Source organism: Pteropus medius, unplaced genomic scaffold (assembly GCF_902729225.1).
Source record: "Pteropus medius unplaced genomic scaffold, Ma_sr-lr_union100, whole genome shotgun sequence".
Lineage (NCBI taxonomy): Eukaryota > Metazoa > Chordata > Mammalia > Chiroptera > Pteropodidae > Pteropus > Pteropus medius.
In genome coordinates this window covers 17,458,040-17,471,653 of record NW_024352787.1, presented here as the reverse complement: position 1 = coordinate 17,471,653, position 13,614 = coordinate 17,458,040, and the positions used below count along the sequence as shown (strand labels likewise).

General features: G+C 39.5%; 1 long non-coding RNA gene across 2 annotated transcripts; it reads left to right on the top strand.

The window, feature by feature from the left end:
• Nucleotides 1-253: 253 nt before the first annotated feature.
• LOC120591645 (uncharacterized) lies at nucleotides 254-13,059 on the top strand. Of its 2 annotated transcripts, none has more exons than XR_005649939.1 (3): nucleotides 254-422; nucleotides 987-1,192; nucleotides 11,446-13,059. It is a non-coding gene; the product is annotated as an uncharacterized LOC120591645 (long non-coding RNA). The 2 variants fall into 2 exon arrangements; XR_005649940.1 differs by lacking the exon at nucleotides 11,446-13,059 and adding an exon at nucleotides 10,668-10,933.
• Nucleotides 13,060-13,614: the final 555 nt, after the last annotated feature.

Below are 13,614 nucleotides of genomic sequence, written 5' to 3'. Positions count from 1 at the left end.
AATTTTAAGAGAGCAACGCTCCTGGAGAGTGAGTCATTTCCTCCTTCTGGCTCTCTCTGCAGGGTTGGCCTGAGACTCTGATTTGAAATAGATTTGGAGTAACCCCTGATGTGTTTTTACCCCCCACAAAGTAGTCTTAAAAATATCCTTATGCCTAACCGGATGTAAGTTAAGCTAAAAAATATCTCTGTGTTAGCCAGTAATGTAGGTCATCAAGCTAAAGGGTGGGGTGCAGCTGGTGAATGATGTTTGTGTTGTCTCACAAGAAGTGCCTCTTGGGAAGGGGTGAAATGTCAGAGAGGACATCCTAGGAAGAGGGGAAAGCTGAGCCCTCAGCCAAATCTTATAACTGCTACTGAATGAGGCTGCATCACTTTCATTACTGCACTAGTGGGACCTGTGGGAAATGAGGAATCTTGCAGGTGAATTGGACACACACTCACATGTATGGATACCCCATGATTGAGTGCATTTTGTGAAGGGATTCCTTCACTGCCAATACCTGACAAGTGCTGAACCTGAAGACTAGCAGTGTCAGCATAGCTAATGCTGTATGTGTGTGGGTGGGAGGGAAAGAGATGGAAAGCACCTGTCCTCAAACATGTTTCCTTGGTGACAATAGCCCTAGGGGACAATGCACAGTCGTCCTAATCAGCTGAGTGTGTACCTGTAGGATAAGCACTGAGAGTACACTGGGAAGAAAAAGCCAGGGGAAGAGAGGGAGCCAGCTCCAGTTTGCTAAAAGAGAGATTAAATTTCAACCCCTGGAGGAAAACAAAAAGTGAAAATGAAAAATGAAAAACGCTAAACCCTAGGTTTATTTTTTGCATTTATTTTGTTTGTTTGTTTGTTTTCTTGTTTTAAAAAAGAAAATTCACCTGTCTTTTGAACACTCGCAGAATGACAGATACCTGTGTTTTGACCATGGCTGCCTAGATGCTGCCTGGTGCAGTGGGGGCATCTCCCTGACATTTCTTTCTGGACAGAGTGGTGAAGAGAAGAGTGAAGCCTGACCCTCCATAGCCTATCGGATCCAGCACAGCTGCATTTTCTCACTCCTGAGGACCGGACAAGTTTCCTGAGGCCTGGGCTGATATTCTGTACCATCTTTGGTGCAGCTGTAATTTTAACAGGGAGAGCCAACTTGAACCTCTCTAATGCTTACTCCAGACACCTTGCACTCCTGAGACTGGTATGTATACATGCATGCATTTTTGGGGGGGTCTTTCATCTGTACTTCTGAGAAAGTGATTCTGTCCACAGTTTGAAAAAAAGAAAAGGGAAAAAGGCAGAGAGAGGGTTAGTGATACCACTGCCTGATTTTGACCACAAAATATTTCTGTAGCTTTAAGATTTACAACGGCAAAAATAATGTTATTATCCTATGGTCACCTACTTATGTCTGTCAATTCCTGTTTCTTTTACTGGGTCAAATGATGGGTACCATGCCCTTGAATTATGGAAGAATTAACCCAGAATTAAAAGTATGAGAGGTGGAGGGTAGGGGGAGAAACTTGGAAATCCACTGCAACTAGTCTCAGAATTGCTCAACCAACTTTAGATATTTTTCTCAAGACTTATATTTTGGGAAAGAGCTATTTTATGAATGGATAAGCCCTGACACACAAAATGCGTGGGATCTGTCTGAGTGCCTCATCTGGGTCAGCTGTGACATCTGGCTCTTATGAATCTGGCATATTGTGACTCATGGATACACAAATAATAATCCTTGATAGTGACCACTTGTGACTGCCAGCAAACAATGTCAAATGCCAGGGAATTGCTATGGCCACCTTGGCTGAGCTGCTCAGGCCACTTCAGTCTCTGCTGCTGTCAAAGAGGAGTGGCCAGGACACTGGCCCCTAGCAATGACAGATGGTCTGGATTTGAACTCCAGTTCAGCTACACCTCAGCTGAGAATGTGGCAAGTTATTTAACTATTCTAATTCTCAGTTTCTTTATCTGTTAAAAAAAAAAAGAAAACAAAGTCATAAAAACAGCTAACATTTATTGAAACTTCCTATGGGCTATTCTAAGCATGATACAGAAATTATTTCAGTTAAAACTTTTAAAATAGGATGTAATTGGTATATTTGTTAGTGAGAAACTAGTACACAGCCACATTGGTAGCAATCATTTGAGCTAGAATTCTTTGTGCTTTTTCTGAGACTCTAGAGCAGTGATTCTCAACCAGGGGTAATTTTGCTACTCAGAGGACATTTGGAAATGTCTGGGGACACTTTTGGTTGTCACAACTGGGGTGGGAGTGGGGAGAAAGGTATGCTTTCTAACTTCCTACAGTATACAGGATGGCTCCTACAACCAAGAATTTTCCAGCCCCAAATGTCAATAGTGCTGAGGCTATTAATAGCCCTGACTTAGAGCCTGTCCTCTTAGCTGCCACACTAACTCACTAGATAAGATCTGCTAGGAGAGAATTGTGAGGATAAAATGGGAAGATGCATACAAAACACTGAGCACAATGTCTGGCACATAGTAAGTGTTCAATAAATTAAGGCTACCATTGCTGCTGCTGCTGCTGCTGCTGCTACTAAGTTTTTCATCCCCAAAATCTTTCCTCTATTATTAGCAATGACTTGAAGCCTACCTGGACCTTGGTGTCATTTTTCTTTGCCAGAAGAGCTTGTGAGGTATAGCAAGAAATGACAGATTTCCCTTTTCTTCTTACTACTCGCTGAAGTTGTGGTTTTGTTTTTTATTTTGTTTTGTTTCCCTTACTGAATTCCTTCTGTGCTCAGACCTCCACAGGGACATATGAGTGGCCACGTGGGACTTGCAGCCTGGTATCTTTGTTGGAGAGATGGTTCTCAGACTCACTTCTTGTTAGGATCATCTGAGTAGGCTGGGCTTGATCCTCTAGCACAGGGGTCCCTGACCACTGAGACGCAGATCGGAGTACCAGTCTGTGGCCTGTTAGAAACTGGACCATAGAGCAGGAAGTGAGTGGCGGGCTAGTGAGAGAAGTTTGATCTGTGTTTGCAGCTGCTCCCCAGCACTAGCATCACCACCTCAGCTCCATCTCAGATCAGCAGGCATTAGAGTCTCAAAGAAGCACTTGTCTCTGGTGCCAAAAATGTTGGGGACCACTGTTCTAGTAGATTTATCCAAAATTAGGTAATACCAGTTGTCCAAGGAGTTATGAAATTGGTTTCATCAGTGAAGAGATTTCATAAATGAAGATTCATAAATGAAGGAAGCTTATGGCTTCTTGTTATGTGTCTAGCTTCTCTTTAATTCTAGAATATCTCCAGAATTCTCTTCTTCCCTGGAAGTTGAGTGGGTCTGGAGATAATTTTAAAAAAGGAAAGACTTGAAGGATCAGCAAATGCCATGCAATAAAATTTAGTTTGGTGAGAACTATGATGACTTTTCTCTTTACCTCCTCTAATTGGGAGAGAAATTTCTAGCCCAAGTGGACATTCGTCATTTTGGAGATCTGCTGGAAGATCTATGGCTCAAGTGCACATTGTTCTGTAGGCAGCCTTCAGCAAGGCCAGGCGAGAGTTGACTCCTAGTTCTTCAAGGCCATTCCATTGGCTAAGCCACTGTGCAGGAATCTAGGAATCTGTAGGCCACCATGCTTAAGCAAGTAGGTAATAACAACCACTACTCTACAACTACAGTGCATTTAGTGAATTTTTTCCAGGTCCTTGGCACTATTCTAGCCGCATAATATGTGTTGACTAATCTTCATAATAACTAGACAAGAGCGGTTCCGTTTTTATCCCCTTTTTAAATATGGGGCAACCAAGGCACAGAGATGCTAAGCAATTTATTTGCCCAGAGTGCAATGATAGAGGTAGTGGAGATAAGAAGTTAACCCAGGTAGTGCAATGCCAGAAGCCACACTATTGATCACAAGGATAGGCTACCTCAACATAGAAGGGGTTAAAGGTCATCTAGTCAGGTAGACAAAGGTTACGAAGCTCAGAATCGAGAAGGTCAAGAGATAACATTAATAACTGAAATGCACACTTAAGTTGCCTTTATTCTTTATGAGCATTTTTATATTTCCCATGAAGAGCAGGAATTGGTGAGGGGGTATACATAGCCATGGATGAAGGAGTCTTACACAGGTATGGTTTCAGGTCAGAAGAACCAACCAGAAGCTGTCATCCTGAACAGGGTATGGGGAAGAAATTTGGGGTTACAGAGGTTTCAAGGATTGATCTGTAGCTGTGAAGTACATCTAACCATAAGGAGGTATCCACAATGTACACCTTCCACAAACTACTCAACAGATATTTTCTAAGTGCCTGTTGTGTGCCACAGGGAACCAGTCAGCACTCTGGGTATATCAACACAGAGGCACCACAACCGCTAAAGGAAGAACTTATCACATACATATTCTTTGAATATAAAGGTTAGCCTATTCAGAGAGATATTTTTAAATACAGAGTTGTTCTATAATTCTGTCATATGTTAGAACTGTTTACTCTACATTTTAAAGGATTCAAGGATTGGACACACTGTAGGGACTGAGTTGGTAGAGAAACTAAGTTGAATCAATATCTCTAAAAAATCCCTTACACACAGATGAGGCCCTATAGGTTTGGCCATCTCTGAATATCACTTCTAGTTGAACTTCTAATGCCTAGTAAACTGTAATTAAAAGACACCTGACAATTTGATTATATCATCTGTCAACTGAAAATGCTGGTATTAGTCAGTCTGCTACCCAATAGCCAGGTAAGATTGATGAAGGAGCTTTGTAAATGCATTGATGTTCTTAGGGTCATCATGATTTATTTCTATCAATGTGTATAGATCCTTAAAATTCTTACCTTTATGTGTTGAAAGCAACTGAGTCCTTTCATGTTCCTGGGGACACATATATGGCCATATACATTGTGCCTTAGAACAAAATGGGATTAGAGACTAAAATGACACTCTGTACTCTGTGCATTTCCTAGGAATGCACATGGATTTGCCTTCACACAACTGCACAAGCTTTTCTAATTCCTTTTATAACTAAAGGCCATGCAGTTGCAGACCAAATACCAGGATTAATGTAATGATCTGTGAGGCTACAATCACTGTCATTTCTGCCTAATAGCCTTCTACCAACTCCCAAACTCTCTACTGCTATCTTCTTCCCTGATATGTCACAGCAGCTGTCTGGGAAGCACCACTATTTGGACAAATCTAGTGAACGAGTCCCAATCCTTATCTTACTGGACATCCACATTATTTGATATATATAGTTAGCTGTTCATGCCTTAATCCTCTCTGTCTTTGACTTATACAACTTACCCATCTATCTGACTGATTATTTCTGTTTCTCTACCTTATTCTTTCTAACGATGATTTCTCTCCTCAGCTTTATACTCACTCCTCTACATATACAACTGCTGGCTAGATATATACACTTAGATTTCCCACAGCAATCTCAAACTTAATTTATTTAATTTTCACCCATACCTGCTACTGTACATGAATTCTATATCTCAATAAACACGAATGCTGTCTTCCTAAGAACCTAGTCAGATACTAGTGAATAAACTGAGACTCCAACCTTTCCTTATTTCTCTCAATCCAGGAAACTACCAAGTCCTACAAATTTACCTTTGAATATATCTTGACTTCCATTCTCTTCCCACAATCATTTTTTTTTGTGTAGTTCATCGTTGTTTCACTCTTACATGTCTTCATTCACTCCATACTCTTCTTGACTCCAGCATTTCTCCATTTTGAAACCATCCTCACCATGGTCAGTCACATCTAGGTTACATGTGGTTTTTATGACAAAGGATCTTTCATTCTAGGTTCAAACAAATGTCATATTGTTTAAAGTAAAGCTTGGTTATAACATTGAATGGTATTGGCTTTAAAACAGACACAGATCAATAAAACCGAATAGAGATCCCCCCAAAAAACCATGCATACATTGTCCATTAATTTATGGCAAAGGAGCTAAGAATATATAATGGCATAAAGACAGTCTATTTAAAAAATGATGTTGAGAAAACTGGACAACAACATGTAAAAGAATGAAATTTGACCACTATCTTACGCCATATACAAAAATTAACTCAGAATGGATTAAAGACTTGAATCTAAGACCTAAAACTGTAAGATACCTAAAAAGTATATAGGGAGTAAGCTCCTTGACATAGGTCTTGGTGATGATTTTTTTAATCTGACACCAAAAGCAAAAGCAACAAAGAAAAAGTAAATAAGCAGGACTATATTTTATTAAAAAGCTTCTGCCCAGCAAAGGAAACCATCAACAAAATGAAAGGCAACCAACTGAATGGGAGAAAATATTTGCAAGTTGTATATCTGATAAAGGGCTAATATCCAAAATATATAAACAAAGTCATATGACTTAATAGCAAAAAATAAATAAAAAAATCAGTTTTAAAAATAGGCAGAAGATCTAACAAATGTTTTTCCAAAGAAGACTTGCAAATGGCCAACAGGTACATGAAAGATGCTCAACACCATTAATTATCAGGAAAATGCAAATCAAAAGCGCAATGAGATATCACCTTACTTTTGTAAAAATGACTATCATCAAAAGATAAGAAATAAGTGTTGGTGAGGATGTGGAGAAAAGGAAAAGCTTGTGCACTCTTAGCAGAAATGTAAGTTGGTAGAGCCACTATTAAAAAAGGTATGGAAGTTCCTCAAAAAAATTAAAAATAGAACTACTATATGATCTAGCAATCTCACTTTTGGGTATTTATACAAAAAAAATAAAAATGCTAACTCAAGAAGATATATGCATGCTTATGTTTGTTACAGCATTATTTATAATAGCCAAGATACGGAAATAACCTAAATATTAATTGATGGATGAGTAAATTAAAAATTGTGATATATATGTATATTATTCATCCATAAAAAGAATGAAATGCCATTTACAACAATATGGGTAAAGCTTGAGTGTGTTATGCTAAGTGAAATAAGTCAAAGAAAGACAAATACCATATGATCGCTCTTATATGTGAAATCTAGAAAACAAACAACCAAAAAAGCCCCCACAGATACAGAGAACAGATTGGTAGTTGCTAGAAGCGGGGGTTGAGGGTAGAAGAAATGAGTAAAGAAAGTAGTAAAAAAAAAAAAATGACGCAATCTATAAAATGCCATTCACTCAGTTAACAGCAAACTATTATCTCAGAGTCTTACTCAGCATTTAAATTTTTATAAAATAACAATAAGTCATGGTCACAAGAGAGAATTAAAGGTAGTTATTTTGTATGTCTATGCATCTTTCTGTGCGTGTATGTGTGTTCTCACACACACATATACACATGTATTCTCCACCTAAACTATACAGAATTCAAAGTATCAGTTTGCAAGTTTCTAAAAGCATTTATTTGGGGGAGGGGAGAGTGTACTCTACAGTAGAATTTGAGGAAATCAGACAGGCAGTTACATGGAAATTAAGTTAAAATGAAATTACATTAAATTAAAATATAAGCTCCTTTAAGACAGCTGCTCATGATCCCTTGTTATGCCTCACGACACTTAGCAAAGTACCTTGTTTAATGTGATTGGGTTCTGACCCAGGAAAGAGAGAACTTGCATTAATCAAAAGCAGATGCAGGCAGTTAAGCCTCTACAGGTTAAAATATGCCAGTCTTTGAGGAAAAAACTGGAGTGGATTTCAGAGGCAAATATTTATGTGTGATGAGTTGGAGTTCAGGGAGTTTTTGTTTTTTATTTTTTATTTTTAATGGAAAAAAGGAAGCCCAAAGAAGCCAACAAAACACTAATGGATAAAATGCTTTGCACATATGGGATGGAAAATTGTGTTCTGCTAAGTTAAAAAGCAGCTTCTGAAGAAAGTATTGTGGCTGCGGCTTCACAGGTGCCTGACCCGCTGGCCCTGCTACATCACTGCGCCATGTGTTTGGCCCTGGTCCTCCACTCCAGCCGCCATGCAGGAAGGTCATATTCAGTGAGGCAGAAACTTCTAGAACTACTTGGAACCACTGCTCATGCCAAAAAAGGTCCCCTCCTTCTCACTCTTTTATCCACACACAGGAGCATTAAAGAACTAAACAGTTCTCATCTCAACTTCCTCTCAACCTCACTCTTCTGGCTTATTCTCCTCTGAGGAGCAGCTGTTTTTCAGCTGATGTCTTAAGCTCATACACTCTGAGTTAAATTACTCCATTTCTTCATAAAGGAAGAGCTCTTTTTCTCTGTTTTGTTTTAATTTCTCCTAAATATCATTTCTATAGGAGTACCTCACTTTACACATTTTTAACTCTCCTCAGGAACATATGGTTTATGCACTGCAGTATAAACCCAATATTTGCAAACTCAATCAGGGTTGAAATTCACCAAGAAAGAATGCCATTTAAAGAGATTATGCGAGAAATTAAATTTTTTTTTTTTTTTTTACTTTTTAAATTTTCTTTGTTTTTTTCCCCCTCCTGAAGCAAAGAATCCTTCGACAATGGAAGTGATTAATTTTCTTCATTCTTTGAAAACTACACTCCATTTTTATAAACTTAGTAGATTTTGATTCATATGTATTGAGATTTCTAAAACTGAGACATGCACTTTTTCCCAGGCAAGCAGTTACTCTTAGGCCTTGAGCTATATCATGTGTCCCTCCTCATTTTCCCAGCTTGTTCTTACTCTTCAAAAAGTGGTGACTATATAAGAATGTAATACTTAATAAAGATATTTAAATTTATATGTCCAAACAAATGCCATTTTACCAAGTCATCATGTTGGGACAACCTATGCTGAACATTAAGAGTTGTTTTTAGTTCTAGTTTGGAAATGACACTAGAAGGAGAGTCTATAGAACCTATAGTCACAGCACAGGGACAGTGTAGTCTTGCTGTATGCTCAGGTCTTGGTCCAGAAAAGCTGGTTTTCGGGATCAATGGCACTGTCTCTCTCACCAGTTCCCTTGTCTCTACCTTTCCTCTACTTTAAAAGTATCATTAACTAAACTTAATCAGTACCTATTGTACACCAGGCACCACTCTCACCAGTTTACATCTACTAACTCATTTCATCTGCATGGTAACTGGAAGCAGTAGGAATATGGTCAGCACCTTCATTTTATACAAAGGGAAGCTCAGACAGAGAGGTGTAGGACACACAGTGGCTGAGCTGGTATTCTAGAACTTTACCAGCTCACTCTGTGGCCTGGTGTGGGAAGGAGCACCCTGACTGTGAGGGTCAGCATTTCAATGTATTCCATAACACTAATAAATTACGTTTACTTTGCACTTAGTAGATATGAGGGTTTTCTGTCTTATTTTATTTAATCCTTATAGTACTCCTTATAATCCTTGTTATTACCATTAACGAGTGAGGGAGCTGTGTTAATAACTCGCTCAAGGTCACAGAGTTATTGAGGTGGTTCACCCACAAACTTTACCCATTGTGATGTATGTAGTTAAGCTGAACAGAAAGAATCAGCTTCTGTTAAAGAAACTTCAGAATAGTGAGATGGGTGAGAGGTTTTTGAAGACAGGGTTAGGAGTTTCTAAAATTTTATCATGCAAATTTGACTCTTCTTTTTGGATCCACTACCTCCCCCAATTCTCTCTCTCTCTCACTCTCTCTCTCTGTCTCTCGCACACACGTACACATATATGAAAAGAAGCTGCTTCACAAAATAAGACTTTCCATTATAAAATGCAGAACTCTTACAGCAAGTTAGAATAAGCTGAACAAAACTCCATGCCAAAAAAGAGCTTGTTAGGACCCCTTTTCTTGGTGTGGCAGTGATTGGCTGGCTTCGTAGTGAGGTGGATAACCTCTCAGGGGTCATACCTGTTGCTGGAGGAGAAGTAGCTTGTTCAAGTACAGATGAAAGAAAAGCTGTCTAGATGATGTGGCTTCTGCTCCCTGCCTCTGAGGCTTACTGGCATCTCAGGAACTCCCTAAAGGGACCAAGAACCAAGGGAATCCTGCTGCTCCTCTCTAACCTCCTGTGTTCTCTGTGCCAGCAAATAGGGTCTCCATCCTCCCATGCACCTGAAAGCTGAGCTTCACTTGTCATCTTCTATTTGAACTTCTCACCCACACGGCCATTGGGTCGCTCCCCCTGTGCACTCATCTGCACTCTGCTGAGTGGGTCAGACACTCACCTTACTTTACACTGCTGGAGTCTCCCCATGTTTTTGCCATTTCAATACTCCGAATGGCTTGGTTCTAGAACTTTTTTAAAAATGTTGATTTGTTTAAGTTATTTTCTTATTTAGAAACTTATCAAGGCTTCCCATTCCTTATGAGAACACGTCCCAATTCCTTGGTTTGTCATTTGGAGTCTTTTCTAATCTTCTAAATTTAACTCCCCTCTTCACCCTATCACTCTTTCCTGCCACCATGCACACTGCACTTTTGTCCCCTGAAGGACCTAATTAACTTTAACATCCCCCAAATTTTTATTTCTTCATCTTTTTGTTCTTGCTGTTCCTTTGACCTCCAGTTTCTCTCTAGTTATTGAGTTCATTTGTCCAAGGCATGATTTACATGTACTTCTCCGATGTCTCCCTTGGGTGGTACCCCACCCCAAAATGTTATCACACTGAAGCCCTTTAAGATAGAGGAACAGCACAATAGCAACATTTACATTCTACTTAGTGTGTGCCAGGGCCTGTTCTAAACACTCCACATCTATTAACTCTTTAAATCCTCTCAACAATCCTATTCTCATTTTATAGATGATGAATCTGAAGCACAGACAGGTCATGAACCTTTCTGAAGAACACATGAATGATAAGTGGCTGAGCCAAAAACTGAAGCCACGCAGATCAATTATGCTTCATCTTTTTTTTGTAAGAGCTTATCCCAGTATCAGCCAGCATGAAGTCTGAGGAGGGAAGAAAACGTTTTGTATTGACTCTTGTAGCCCCTCACTCAAGGTGCTTCAGTGCATACTTATGACTGAAGGAAGGTGTGCTGATGCTTAATAAAGTTTATAAAGTAATTGAAGGAAGCTTTCTTGATAAGTCCGATCATTCCAGTTCCTGCTGCCTCAGAATAGTAAAGAAAAACCAGAGATGAAAACATGTTCTTGATGATAGCTTTTGTCTGACATTTATTTTAAATCAAAGAATGCTGCTAGAAGAAATTATTTTGACACTTGGAATCTCTATCAAAGCAGATCTAAGAGTCTGCCTGAGCTCCTTGGGGCATCTTCAAGCCTCATTCTTAATTTCAATATAGACTTCAATCTCAAAGCCCTGCAGGATCCAAGCAAGTCTTTACTTTCACCTGGCATTTCTAGATGGCCTGGTTCATAGCAGAACTTCTGAGGTTTACCTGGATCTTCCTGGGAGGTTATAGCCTGGGCTGTGCTGCATAGGTATGCATTGTATGGGGCTGAGATGATGGCGGGACCAGAGTGAAATTCATCAGTCTTCATTTCACTGCATTGAAATAATCAAGCCAGAATATTAATATTGTAATAATTGCTCCCTCCTCATTTTGTATTTACAGAGAGACAAACAGCTGGGGTGGTTGACATCTGAAACAAGTGCAGCTGATCATTACTTGTGCAGCAGATGGGCTTGGGTTATGAATAAGCAGCAAATGTGAAAGAGAGTCACAGGGTTGAGCTAGGCTTGCATATGCATAATTGTTAACTCATGCTGCTTGCCACTGTCCTTGGTTTGAGTTGTTGGGATGCTTCAAAAGTACACGAGAAGAACAGAAACACTTTTGGTGAATAAATGTGAAATCAAAACACAACACAGACCCTACCATAAAATGACTGGAAATGAAGCCTCTTTGCCTGTATTCAAAGTTCTGGAGGTATGAAATCAACACAGAGAAGGGGTGGCCTCATGAGAAGCAGGGAGTTAATTCATGCAATGGGCATCCTGAACAAGATGAAAATTTGAAAGGTGTCAGAATGTTCCCATATTCCATGAACATTTCCCCAATTAACTTCTCACTAATGCCTGCAATTTCATATTTAGAAAAGTATTCTTTTATGTTATATAACTGAATGAGGCTCATTAAAATGCAATGTCCTTGAGGGAAGTGATGTTGAAACTTCTCAGTATTTACTCTTATCATATGTAAATTAGTTTATTAGATCCTTTCCAAACTTCATCATTCCCACCTCTCAGAGCTGGACAAATGATGAGAAAGAGACTAAACTGAGGAGGAGCCCCGAGCCTTGTGAATGCCTTGGGCATCTGGTTCCCTCCCCAGTCTCCACCCCATCCCTGCCACTTACTAGCCATGTGCTCTTGAGCCAAGTCTTGACCTTGGGACATGTAACCTTTAGGATATTCATTTGAAAAAAGTCAGAGTAATAGCAAGTACTATGAATAGAGCATAGATTTTGTGCAGATCAAATGGGGCAAAGATTAAGAAAGTACCTTGAAAACTGAATTAATATTACAAGTATAAGGTAGTTAGTGATGATGATTGGAGAGGTGGTTATGAGAGGCGTGGCACTTTTCAATAACTACATATAATATTGGGGGAGGGGCAGGAAAGCTTGGAGCCTCTTTATGGCTTAAGTAATCAAAGCCTTAACTAAAGAGGGCATTAAATGGCTAAACAGAACAGCTCCTGAGGTGCAATTATGGAGGGTATTTCTGCCACCATTCCACAGGCAGGGATTTCTAGTTTGTATTTCCACTTAATATAGACGATGCTCTGATCTAACCCAAGGGGCAGAATTTAACTCCTTCCACAGTCACCAAAGACAGAGAATACAGAACAGGAATCTCAGGGATAGTTAGGAAACACACAGAAAGAGGAGGAGCTTGTGGGGAAATGGCAGAGAATGCCAGTCTCCAGGCTCCTACTCCCTGCCTCAGAGTAGGTAGTCAATATCTCCAGATGGGATTGGTGGGAAGTAAAAATGATTAGTAATTCCTGGTAAAGACCGTCCTTAAAATTAACTTGGAGCAATTTTATTACCAGGAACTATGAGGAAAAGCTCTGATTGAATAAAATGAAGTCATCAGGGGAAGATCACCTTGTTAGGAAGAATACCATGCTCTTAGGAGAATCAGAATTTGATAGAAGATAGCACGATGCCAGATTATGAGGTCCCAAAAGCTCCTAAATGAGGAAGAACTGCAAATTTATAGCTGAGCCACTTTTTAAAAAAATCTTTGATAATTTATAGTATATATTAATTTGCATTGACATATATTAAAATATTATTTTTCTTCCATTTTCAACAAATCTCTTCTTTTATCTTTATGAGTGCAGAGATAGGGAGGCAATACAGCACCACTAATGGCAGAGCCCTGGAGTAGGGAAAAGCATGGGTCAAAGAACACTAAACACATCGGGCAGCAAGCTCTGTGTTTTGTCCTATATGGCATTTCAGTCCTGAAAAAGAGTGGCCCCTTCCTATTGCATCCTTATAAGAAACAGCTCCCAACTAAAGTAATTAGAGTACATCTGTTTTCATCTGAAAGACTTTAAGACTGGGCTCTTGTTTCATTATAGATGAAGGAAACTCGGTGTCTCCTTCCCCACCCTCCTGCTTGAGCAACATGGGATTAATGTGCCTTCAACTGGGCTGCTCAAGGAAAAGAGCGCTTCTTTTTCCTAATCTCTTTGATCCCAGAAATTAGAGCTCATGGAGAAAAATAACACCTAATGAAAAAGTAGCCCCAGCCAAGGTGCTGTGTCTAC